The sequence below is a fragment of the Sebastes fasciatus genome, chromosome 23, assembly GCF_043250625.1.
Source record: "Sebastes fasciatus isolate fSebFas1 chromosome 23, fSebFas1.pri, whole genome shotgun sequence".
Classification (NCBI taxonomy): Eukaryota; Metazoa; Chordata; class Actinopteri; order Perciformes; family Sebastidae; genus Sebastes; species Sebastes fasciatus.
The window spans coordinates 2,980,482-2,992,994 of record NC_133817.1 but is presented as its reverse complement, the minus strand read 5'-3'; the positions used below and the strand labels follow the sequence as shown (position 1 = coordinate 2,992,994).

The 12,513-nt window shown below is 42.9% G+C and overlaps 1 protein-coding gene across 11 annotated transcripts in view; it reads right to left on the bottom strand.

Annotated features, from left to right (window-relative positions):
- The window catches only part of sbf1 (SET binding factor 1), a 61,342-nt gene that overhangs the window by 35,233 nt on the left and 13,596 nt on the right, over nucleotides 1-12,513 (bottom strand). The gene's annotated exons all lie outside the window — the stretch shown is intronic.

Genomic DNA, 12,513 nt, shown 5'->3' with positions numbered 1-12,513 from the left:
GAATACGCTCATCCTCCCAATACAAAGGATGGAAACGTAGCAGAGAACTGCACAAAATATAAATAATAAATAAAAGGAGAGGTTTCCACCAGCAGTTAGACCAAACCTCGACAGGTTGGTTCTGCCTCAGAGAAAACACCAGAGACGGTCGGGTCTTTACCCGGCTAGGGAACTAGAACAGAAGCGCCGCAGACACACGGAGACAATACACAAACAGAAAGTAGGCCAGCTCCCCAAACACACAGGGAAACGCCGAAGTCATCCTCTCTCCCTTGCGAACCAGGGATATGTGGCCGCTTGTGGGAGAGGCGCTTTGGGATCAAGTCATCAAAGACAAGAGGTTCATTTCCTTTTTGTTCTCAGATCAATGGCCCTCCTCTCTGAGCTGATCTTAACCAACAAAAAGCACTGGAACAAGAATGACACAGATTCGATATGTATTGCAATTCGATATTCCGATTTCTTTTGTTAACTTTTTCAACACTAGCCCATGAGGGGAAAAAGTTGAATCATACACTTCTAGGGACTTTTACTTTGGAAAATATCTAAGTTAATACAGTAAGAATGTTTGATTGTCAGCATGTATGCAGTCAGAGATGTCCTGAAGTTAAATATATCAGTCATCGACAGGATTTATTTATTATATTTTTTATCCGGCAACCCAAAAATCAAAGAATAAAAACATTTCCCTCACAGATTAGTGGTATTTTCTTATTAATTAATAAGGGACATGTAATGTTTTATACTTCTGGTGAATATAATCCAATCAATCTTATTTCCATAGATGTATTTTGTATATACAGTTCCCTTTGTTAACACCTTATTTTGAAAACTAGTCACACGTGTCTACTTCCTCTAACTTCTCCAAGGTGGTCTCTAGCTCTCCCGTCAGCTCCGTTCTCTTTATCCATCCATGGTCAGCTCCATCGGGGCCGTTTCAATGCATTTAACATAAATGTCAGTATAACGGTGCTCTAAAGTTGTAGTGTCGGCCCATTTGACCACGGAGATGAGAGCGACAGCCGGCTCGACCGCACGTTACCGCGATACGATAACGTTTCCTGTCCGTGACAGAGTTAGCATGCAGCTTTAGCCGTGATGTCTAGCTCTGCTTTTCCCGTCAAGTGTTTCCATCCTTTACTGGATGTGTAGTGTTTACCACGCTGGATTTAACATGTGAGGGTGCAGGTCGTATCCACGCGGGCCCTCCACGACGTTTTCTACTTTCTCGTTTCGTCCGGCTGCGGTTTGTTTTGGTTGATACCTAGGTGAATAGATTTTTTCCCCACACTTGTAGACAAACAATATGGATTCAAGATGGACCTGCAACCTCACGATGAAGTCTGTGAGACTATGCACATACCACAACTGTGTGGTGTGTTTGTGGTTGCACAGTGTGTACAATCACAGATTTTCATTCATCAGTGATGTCTAATTTTAATAAAAAGGTGTACATAAACATAAACTATATTTAGAGAGCTGCAAAGTGCTTAATAGACACTTATTAATAAAAATAAATAAATCACAGTCTGCTTGTATAAAGGGACTGATGGACTTTGTTATGACACTTAAAAACATGTGACTCAGCTGGTGAAGAGCACGCTGGTCACCTCCTTAGAGACAGTGCATGTGTCGCCTGGTACGACCTTATGTTATGTTCTGTAACAATATGTTGTCAATGGATGACGAGCTGTAGGTGTGTCTAGAACACACACAGAGAGAGAGAGAGCGAGAGAGAGAGAGAGAGAGAGCGAGAGAGCGAGAGAGCGAGAGAGAGCGAGAGAGAGCGAGAGAGAGAGAGAGAGAGAGAGAGCGAGAGAGCGAGAGAGAGAGAGAGACTGGTGCAGATACACTATATCAGCCAATAGTCAGACAGGGTGGGGATAGTTCAGCCAGTTAAAGCAGGACATCCTGCAGCCGAGGGAGGAGTGTATGAATGAGCCAGAACGAGTCTGCTGGGAGTGACACGCAGCCCGGCCGACCACATACACAGACTAAACACAGCCCTCTCCTTGCACCGGGTATGCTAGATATGAGAAGAGTGTCTCCTCGTCACAAGAGGCTAATTTACACTCTAATCCTGTTATGTCAAGAATAAGCTCATGTATACATAAGGAATCTGTGGAATGTAAACACGACTTAAAGGCTTCCAATTGACTTCACAAAACCAGCAATTACTGGAGAGGAATGAGAAGGCACCGAGCGAGATGGTGACTGTGACATGAGCTAATTATAACCACATCTACTACATCACTTTCAAAACTAAAGACAAAGTTGTTTTCCATTCGTACTTTATGTAACTAAAATCACCAACGTATATTTTTATGACAGTACCAAGCTGCTCAACATGCTCTCTTTAGTGACGGTGTCACAGATTCAGTCTTTTTAACACTTCAGCTGTAACACTTTCTACAGAGAGCTGCAGCCAGGGTGTGAAATTAGCACCCACCACCCGCAAAATGCTGCAAATGCGGTCTAGTGATGGGAATAAAGATGTCACGGTACCAGTAATCTAGTAGTCGATACCAATACCAGAGAATTTCCACGATTCTCGATACCAAATTCGATACCACGGTAAAAACAAAACAACAATAAATCCCATGTAATTCAACACGTACTCTTTTATTAAAAACATTTGAACATTACAAAAAACAGAGGCATGTAGCCTTTAAGTTATAAACAAAAAGAATTGACCCATTTTGTTCATTTTGGCGTATCAGCAGCATGCTATCAATCGATAGTCAGACGACGGACACTACATACTGACCATGAACGCATCTGGTCTGTCAGCTCAGAGTAGCAGGAGGCAGAGGATTTATTGTCGAAGTGAAAAGCAACCGTAGTAATTATGACAACGCCCCTATTTGGCAATATTTCATGTTTAATCTCAATGCTATAAGGGAACCATAACGGTAATGAGGTAGTCGCTAAATAACGGAGCTACTAACGTTAACGGAGGTTCCACTGAGTTACATTATGATGCCTTCAAGCTCTATTCGGTGGGGGAAAAAAATGAGTATTGGGAAAATTATAACGTTATCATGATGTGTTCAAATATAATCTCATAAAATGTAGTATTTGGCGAGAAACTTGAATAAATCCAGTTGTTTGAAAGAGATGTTTTCACAGCAATATAAAATAGATAAGAGAGAATTATGTAAGGGATAATGTAAAGCGAGAGGGGTCTCATCTTCTTTCACAACAATGACCCGCTAGCTATACATTATCCTGCTTATTACACTTCTACTTACTGAAAAAAATCTATATTTTGACACAAAAACAGTCCGCCAGAGTCAGATATCAGAATTGTGCCCATAGCAACGGTCTGTTATACATAGCAACGGTCTGTTATACATAGCAACGGTCTGTTATACATAGCAATGGTCTGTTATACATAGCAACGGTCTGTTATACATAGCACAGCTGTTATAAAGAAATTACAGATCGCAGAACGCTGTGATTGACCAATCACAACCAGACCTGTTTAACTTCCTAACTCTTAGCAGCTTATAATACATAAGTAACTACTAATGCCATGATCTTTATTTAATCAAAGCAAATATTCAAATAAAAATATAATATCTTATTTCAGAATTATTTGAGTGTGTGTCTTTAAGCAAATAACCACTATAGATGACAATAACAAAAGTACAGTACCCTCCCAACCCCGAAAAATAAGGCTTCCCCTGGAAGCTACGGTGTAATTCGAACACTGGAATTATATAATGCTCATCAGATCTAAAATGTTATTCCTTCATTTAGCTTCTGCCAAAAGTGGCAGACAAAAAAAAAAAAAAAAAGTTAATTTCAGACCCTGCCTGCAGCAGCAGGAGAACAAACAGCAGGGAGCTGCAGTAATACCTCCATATCAGCTGCTAGCATCACGACTGGAACCACTCCTGGCATCACGCCGATGTGATCCGGTGTGATGCAAAACTCAGTGATGAGGACACCCTTCTATGCAACCGTGATGCAAATGTTTGCTTTAAACAGAAACCCTTTAACGGGCCGAGTATTTATTCTGGAGGAGTGTTTGTACAGCAGCTACAGAAGCTCCAGCTCAAACAGATGATTTCTACTGAAACACCAGCTTGCATAACGTCTCGTATCTGTTTGGCAAGACATTTAGATGATTGGGTCACACAAGTCAGGTATTCACACAAAGATATAACTAATGGCATATTTAAAAATAGAGGCACTATCTGAAGAACAAACAAGCTGTAGGACATCAAAATCTCAATTTCAAAATGTTACTTGTGACAAAAGCTTCACAGACTTCACAGTGCCGATCCAACACACTGACTGTGAAATGAAACTAAGCAGGTAACTGCGAGCACAGCGGTCATCTCAGCGCTTCTAACTGAGTGTAAAGGATGTTTGTGGTTTTTAAAAAATGTACTTCTCTCTTCAGCTCTTAAAGGAACAAAATATAGGTTGTAACACAGAGTCTCCTATCATCTTCTCTAAAAGCCAAAGCTGCATTTACACCGTCACCACGCACAAATCAGATGCAATTAGGGATGGGTACCTAAACCTGGTATTAAAAGGGCACTGATGCTAAATTATTAAATACCGGAGTATTGATAAGCTCCGACATTGGCGGTTTCTTTTATCAGTACTTTAACGTGTAGGTGTTATTCATCATCAATAGGGATGCACCGATACCGATACCAGTATCGGGTCCGATGCTGTGCTCATGTACTCGTACTCTCAAAACGGCTCCGATACAACGGCACCGATGCCACTTTACGGTGGAGCACCCGACCCCGCGGGGCCGGGATCTCACCTCAGCCGGCGCGCACCGGCCCTCACTAGCCCTCACTTTCATTGCGCCACAGGGTTTTGCTGCACAGACTCCTTGGTCCGTGTTTCAAGACGGGTCAGGTGGGTTGCCGACATCGCCGCAGACCCCTGGCGCCTTTTAAGTGGGCCGAGTCCCACTCTGTCCGGGCGGGGAGCGCTGTAAAGCTGCGGCCGCGAGTCACCTTCGCCCCGAGCCTTTCCAAGCGAACCTAGAGCCGGTCGCGGCGCACCGCCTCGTATGTGGGACTCCCCAGCCTGCCGTGTGTTGCTCACACCCTCCAGCTGGCTGTTAACGAGGGTCTTTTGGCACAGAGACGTACTGGTGTCGGTACTTGGTATCGGCGAGTACCCAAATGTAAGTACTTGTACTCGGTCTGAAAAAAAGTTGTATCGGTGCATCCTTAGTTCTTTTAAAAGTGTTGGTGTAATTCATTATCAATTATAAAAGCTGTGATGAAAATGTTTACTTTAAACAAATACTAGTTAGTTGTTTGTAGATGATTTTGCAACGACTCACTGAAAGATTTCACAGCTAAATTATTAAATAATGAATGCTCATCAGCATTGATAAGCTCCGACATTATCGGTTCTTTTTAACGTGTTGCTGTAATTCATTATCAATTATAAAAGCTGTGATGTAAATGTTTACTTTAAACAAACACTAATTGTTAATTGTTTGTAGATGATTTTGTAACGACTCACTGAAAGAGATAAGCTGCATTCCACAGCGGTACGGTGCAATAGGCCTACCTGCACAATGGCACAATTTCTCAACACTATGCTCAGAAGTGAAGGTCACAGGTCAGCAGATTGAAGTGGACGCTGATGGGAAATCACTGATATCTCTATCAGAAAGTGATACTGTATCTCACAATGTGACAAAACAAAATGTGTTTACATTACACTATCGCTCATGACAGTCTGATAGGATGCAAATGAGCCGCCACATGCAGCAGTGATGCACACACGTATCACATCCTTTCATACTATATGATAATGATTTCAGTTTCAGTGTTTCCTGCAGGTTGGCATTTAGAAGTTGTGACATTTTTTACTCATGTTTTATTCAACAAACGCGGCATCTCATCTTTAATTAAAGCACTTACTTCTCTCACTGTGGTACAGGCTTAAGAGGTCACACAGAATTCATCATCAAACATAATGTTAATAATTAACCGTTTACGCTATCTGTTAAAACGGTTAAAAGAAATGTTAATAATGAATTATAAAGCTGAGAATAACTCGTCACTTTTGGGAAAGAAAGCTGGTCCACCTTAACAGAGTCTGAGCCGACAGGAAGTTGACTCCCGTCTGTAGCTCGCTTGAGCGGAGCGGAGCTGAGGAGTTGTAGCCTCGTAGCATTGATTCACCGACAAACTGTACATACACTGTCTGCTACAGCTACGTTCACGGCTCTAACGCCACCGACAAAACCCACATTCACAAGTTTGTCGGAAACTTGCCAGCAGCGCTACAGCTGCTAACGTAGCACAAACACAGCGGGAGAAAACCGGGTCAACTGTCCAGGATGTAGACGAGGATATTAACTTGATTATTGCGACTATGAGCGCAGGCATTGACGCTTGTGGTTATGAAAGAATCAGTCATAATGTTAGATGAATCTGTGGTTTAACTCCCTGTTTAGTTTACCGTGTCTCGGAACCTGTCTGGTAAGATGCACGGCAGGCCTGAGGAGTTACCGATACAAAACCTCCTCATTTCACTACAGAAACATAAATAAGGTGGCAGCTGGCTGGGATAAGATCGCTAGATTTCAACCTACTCGCTGTTACGCAGGAAAATAGCAAGTACTGCTGACCCGTCTTTGAAGTGGAGTCTTTGGAGCACACAGCTGATACATGGTTTGTTTACATGACGTAACAAAAGTGCATATTTAACGTATCCAGTGTGGACAGATAGCGTCCAATGCTACCCGATAGTCAGACGCTCGCATCCAGTTAGGACACGGTGTTAGACCACCCGCTGCTGTTAACACAGTCATGAGGATATTCAATGCCAAAAGTGCAGGAAGAATTTGTGTTCCTCTTAACCATCAAAGCTAACCACACTTACAGTAATTTCCTTGTAACCACAATCATACGCAGCCCAGGGTAAATGCACAAATGGATTTGGCAAACGTCCACACTGGGTGTGTTTGAGCAGCAGGTGAAACAAAGTCAAACTGCCGTTGAGGCGGTAGTGAGCAGCAGTCTGCAGGCCTGACTGCACAACAGATGTAAGACAACGGTTCACTATCAGTCTGCCGTGTGAGAGGAATGTGAACCCAGTGGAGTGGCCTTGCTGGGATGTGATATCAGCCAGACCTGTTGTTGTTGTTATGCGGCGTTATTGACTGGAAGGATATCAGTTTCATTTTGAGGCGGGCGGGATCATTATCTCTACCACTATGCCATCGCATCTTCTACAACATAACAGTCCTAGATTCTGGACAATGTCTTTTTGGCACCAGTTTGTCTGCGTCTCCTCTTTCTGATTTAGATCATTTCCTCCTTCAGCTCACAACTCAAACTCAGGATATGGCCGTGAACTCTACATGTAGGTTTCGAACAAGTCCGTCTTGCATTTATTTTCTCCTGGACAGCCTATCTATGCATTAGGGATGCACCGGTTGCAGAATTATGGACTGATACCGATGTTTTGTTGTTTAATTTATTGTTATTTATTCCCCCTTTAGTGCAAGGGAAACAAAGACAACTGTCTTCACTCTTAAAGTCATTCAGCCCTTCATTCATATCTTGATTGAGCGCAAATTAAATCGTACAAATTTATGAAAGAGCTTTAATATCACCTATGTTCACATGAAAAAGACTGTTAACAACTACCTACTGAATGAGAGGACTTTATATTTTAGTACTTACAAAGCCCAACAAAAACATTTTGTGAAACATAAATTAAATGACGTTAAATCAGCAGCTAACAACACAACATTTAGTCGGCATAAAATGAATGCATCACAACACAAAAATCGGACACTGCCATCGGTGAATGTCGTCCTATTTGCCGATAGGCCGTTTGCAGTCAACGAAGCAAAAATCGTCCGATACTGATGTTTGGCCGATAAATCGGTGCATCCCGGCGATGCATTTCTTTCGGTCTTTGCACACCAAGTATGTTTTTTTGTACAAAATTGTCTCATATACAACCTCACGGTGTGTCAATCACATTTACACACTGACTCCACATCTATCAAACGGCAAAAGTCATATATTTTCATCATTCAAGTTTTGTTTAGTTATAATATCGTATCGTGAGCCGAGTGAATCGTCACACCCCTAGTAGGCAGGTCTGAAGAAGATGAAAGGTGGGGGGCAGGGGGAAGAAATGTGGGTCACACATAGTGGCTGTGTGTGTCTTCATGTGTGTGTCAGAGCTGGCGATGACTCCTCACACAGATGACTACTAGCAGTGATACTCTGTGACACAGGATGGAAGGAGGCCGCCTGGTCATGTGATCGCTGAATGATGGCAGTCAGAGTTGAAATGTGTGTGTAGCTCAGTGTGTAGCTCAGTGTGTGTTTGTGTGTGTGTGTGTGTGTGTGTGTGTGTGTGTGTGTGTGTGTGTGTGTGTGTGTGTGTGTCATGCTCTTGGTGCTGGACCAGACCACAGCCTCTCACTCGCAGCCTTGCAAACCACAGTGACACGACATCAGGCGGTTTCCACGGCGACTGCAGCAGTCGGGACAAAAGAGCTTCGGGCCTTGTGTGTTTTTCATGCGTCGTCGTCGTGCGCACACATACGTGCAGTAATGTGTGTGTGCACATTTGCAACCAAGTACCAAACAAGGAATGCAATTTGGTCTAAAAGCAAGCTCACTCCTGCATACAGTTCTGAGAGAAAACATTTACTTATAACTAATGAAACAATATCTTACTGATGCAATGTTTTACACTTATCAACATGGGACTGGACAAATATGCTGCTTTTTGCAAATGTATGTATATATTTATTATTGGAAATCAATTAACAACACAAAACAATGACAGATATTGATCCATAAACCCTCACAGGTACTGCATTTAGCATAAAACAATATGCTCAAATCATAACATGGCAAACTGCAGCCCAACAGGCAACAACAGCTGTCAGTGTGTCAGTGTGCTGACTTGACTATGACTTGCCCCAAACTGCATGTGATTATCATAAAGTGGGCATGTCTGTAAAGGGGAGACTCGTGGGTACCCAGAGAACCCATTTACATTCACTGATCTGGAGGTCAGAGGTCAAGGGACCCCTTCGAAAATGGGGTGAATGGCCCTTTTGTCCCATTTACATCTTCAAACTTCATTCTGATCTCAGTTACACATCTGTAAAGTTTTGTGACTGCATCTTACACGAACGCGATACTATCGTGGTGACAAATCTGTCCACAGACGGACAGACAGACAGACAGACAGACATACTGTATAAACACCTGGCCAAGTACTCAAACAAACTGCTTACGTGGTACTTCCTGCTACAGTAGCTGTCTCCAGGACCACATTTTGCCATGATGACTCACACACAGACTCACAAGGTGAAAACAATCCCAGCACCGCTGTCAAGGCTGGTAATAATACTAATGTCCGTGTATCATTTGTTTTAATCTCACGAACAGCTTGCAGCAACATAAGCCCATCACAAGTTAAGTGGGGATCAACGTGCATCGCTGCATTACTGTTCACAGTATTAAGATAACATCTCCAGAAACATTCACGGAGGGTGAAAACACACTAAACCATGACATCATTATATTCAGGCTCTATACCACACCCTCTGACAGCGCTCTGTCCACCCAGTTTGTACTCACTTTCTGCCACACACACATGCAGGACAGTGCTGCTGAGTAATATGAAGTGAGTGTGAGTCACTCTCTGATTAAAAGCAGCACTACGGACTCACGGGCTCAGAGGCAACACACGGATCAGCACATCAGTAAGAAACACTTGACATTTAGAGCCGTCTGAATGTGGTGTCAGATGGCGGTAAAGATGATAATGCTGCATAAATAGATGAGCCGGTACCGTGTTTACAAGCCAACTGTCTGAGTGACGCTGCCATTTAGGAACCAAATGGAAACCGCCGTCGCCTTGGAGACAATGTGGGACATTTTCTTTGTGCAAAAAGCTCTTCAGCAAACTCACATCCTTCCTGCAAAACTCCATCAGCCGAACCCCCAAAAACAAAAACCCAAAGGCTTTCCAGGAGGGGAAATGGCCTCAGAGAGGGACACAGCAGCTACAGTGACTAAACAGTTTTAGGTAGTAGGTCGTTCAAACTGTCACAGACTGATGATTGATAGCATGACTTTTTATTCCTTCTCACTTCTCTCTTTTCGCCTCCGCAGCTACAGGTGGCTGTCTGGAAGTGTGCTCTGCTCTAGTCTGAGCGGGGAAGCCTGCCAAATGCTCACAGAACACCAGGCCATCTACTTTCCAGTCACTCTGGGCAGCGTTTCAGACTAAAGTACATCCAGGATTCAACTTCCACTAAACACAAACAGACCTCGGCTTGTGTAGTCATTCATATCCTGGTCCTAATTATCAGTACTCCAGTAATTCACCGAAGGAGTCACATCTCTTAAAGTTATTAAAATCAAGCTTTTTTTATCTGAAGAAAGTGTTGTCTAGAGACACATCTAAGAAGTTAACAAGACTCTGTCATAACCGAGTACATGGCTGGACCGTATATGGTCAGTATGTGAAGTTGTGGCTAATTGGTCAGTGGTCATGTCTATTGTTTTGTGAACAGTTTTGTTCCACTTATATCTTAATGTTTGATTGAAAGACAACTTATAATGAAGCAAATGACATTCAGTAATAGTAAATGGTAACATTTACTAGTCAGTATATTATACATTTTATACAAGGTGTAACGAAATTAGCATGGCATACAGTATGCAAGGTTAAAAGTATTTCAGTTTTTTATTAAAGCATGTGTATCAAAAGCATTCATCATAAAGTGGTGTGTAACAACATACTTTAACATACAAAGTTTATGTCATCACTGATGTTGTTGCTGCCGTATTTATTCCTAGATGGAGTGTTATTGGAGCAGCTGCATAGCCTGGCAGTGATCCATCCAAACTCCATTCAGAAAACAAGCATTTTAAAACTTGTTTGCTTGTCGTGTTGCGGACAGACCTGACAAAGCTCAAATTCTGACTTTTTACAAATCAACATCATAATGTCGTTGTTTCGGCATAATTTTGATCCGTTTATTGCAATTAAATCACAGCATAGTCTGTTTAATTTGGGTTCATACTGCAGTAGGGACGTGTGGCGTGCTAGATACAGATACAGTATGTGAATACAGCTCGCCGCTGGGTGACGTTATGAACCCAAACACAACGGTGTTTGGTTTTCTGACATATCTGGGACTTCCACAACATGTACAAAGCAGCAACAGTGGTTATTTCTTCCATGGTTGATGGAGGAAATGGAGGAAAGCGTGGCGAAAATTTGCTTCGCGCTTGGTGTGAATGTACGGTAACACGATACGAAGCGCAACATAACGTAACTTAAACGAACATAAACATTAGCACATGTACAACAACAGCACTATGTAATGAGACATTGAACCGCTGACACGCTCCCTAGAAAACGTAAGCACAGAACTTTCTCCGCCTTTTCATTTTGAAAGAGCAACGGCCAATGAGGAAACTCCAACAGTCGGCCGACCAATCCTGCACCTTCATCACTCAGTCAGTGACAGAATTTTGTGTTTGTAGGGACCCTCTGCGGTCCAGCCAAAAAAAAAGAGGTCAGAAAAACGTTGCAGGTCATCTTATGTGAGGTATGCACATTTGCCAGTATGCAAAGAGTGTCCAGCGGCCAAAATGTAACACTGAGGCCGTTGTGATGTCCAAGAGTGACAGGACAAGAGTGACATACATCAGGGGCCGTATCTAGGACTCATCAGTGGATGACCATCACATGATGAGGAAGGCACATGGCCTGCATGCTGACATGATGCTGTCACGGATCAAGTTCAGTCTTGTGGGTCTAAAGGAGCTTTATGTGGACGCGGAGGATGAGGAGGATGGCAGCACGGTAATTAGGTAAATTAAATAATTCACTGTGCACTTCAATATGTCAGAAATACATCATTCAGTCATCTGTAGTTGTGACACACACCCAGCATTTGTGAGCGTTGCATAAAAGGCAAGAGCAGGGGAGGATACAGAGGACGGTACCAGATAACCAGAGCTTTATGGTTGTCTTAATAAACCTGGGAATTCACCCCAGATACACAATGGCATACAGGAAATGTGGTTTTAATGCAAGCAGCTCCTCAAAGAACAAGATGCAAACAAGACTTCCGTGTGTTCCCCCAGAATACTGCCACAGGAAACACGATAGCTGTGGGCTAATGCACTCAATCACAACTTATCTCCTGCCACCCAGACCTCCGTCTCTACCCAGCGATACATTACATCCCCTCTAATCACTTCAACCCAACACTCTTCTTCCTTCCTCTATCACTGCTACCATATTCTAGTAGCACTATGCAGTTGCAAATTAACCCCCGAAACTCTTTCTCATACCGCAGCACCCACGCACATGGCCCGGAAATTACATCTTGTTGCCCGGGCAACCAATAGCTAAGAAACAGACGTGTGCGTGATGTCTCATAACCAGACAGGAACCAGACCGAGTGACGATGAAACAATACAAGTAGACAGCTACTGTAGGTTTGGGCTGAATCTGAAG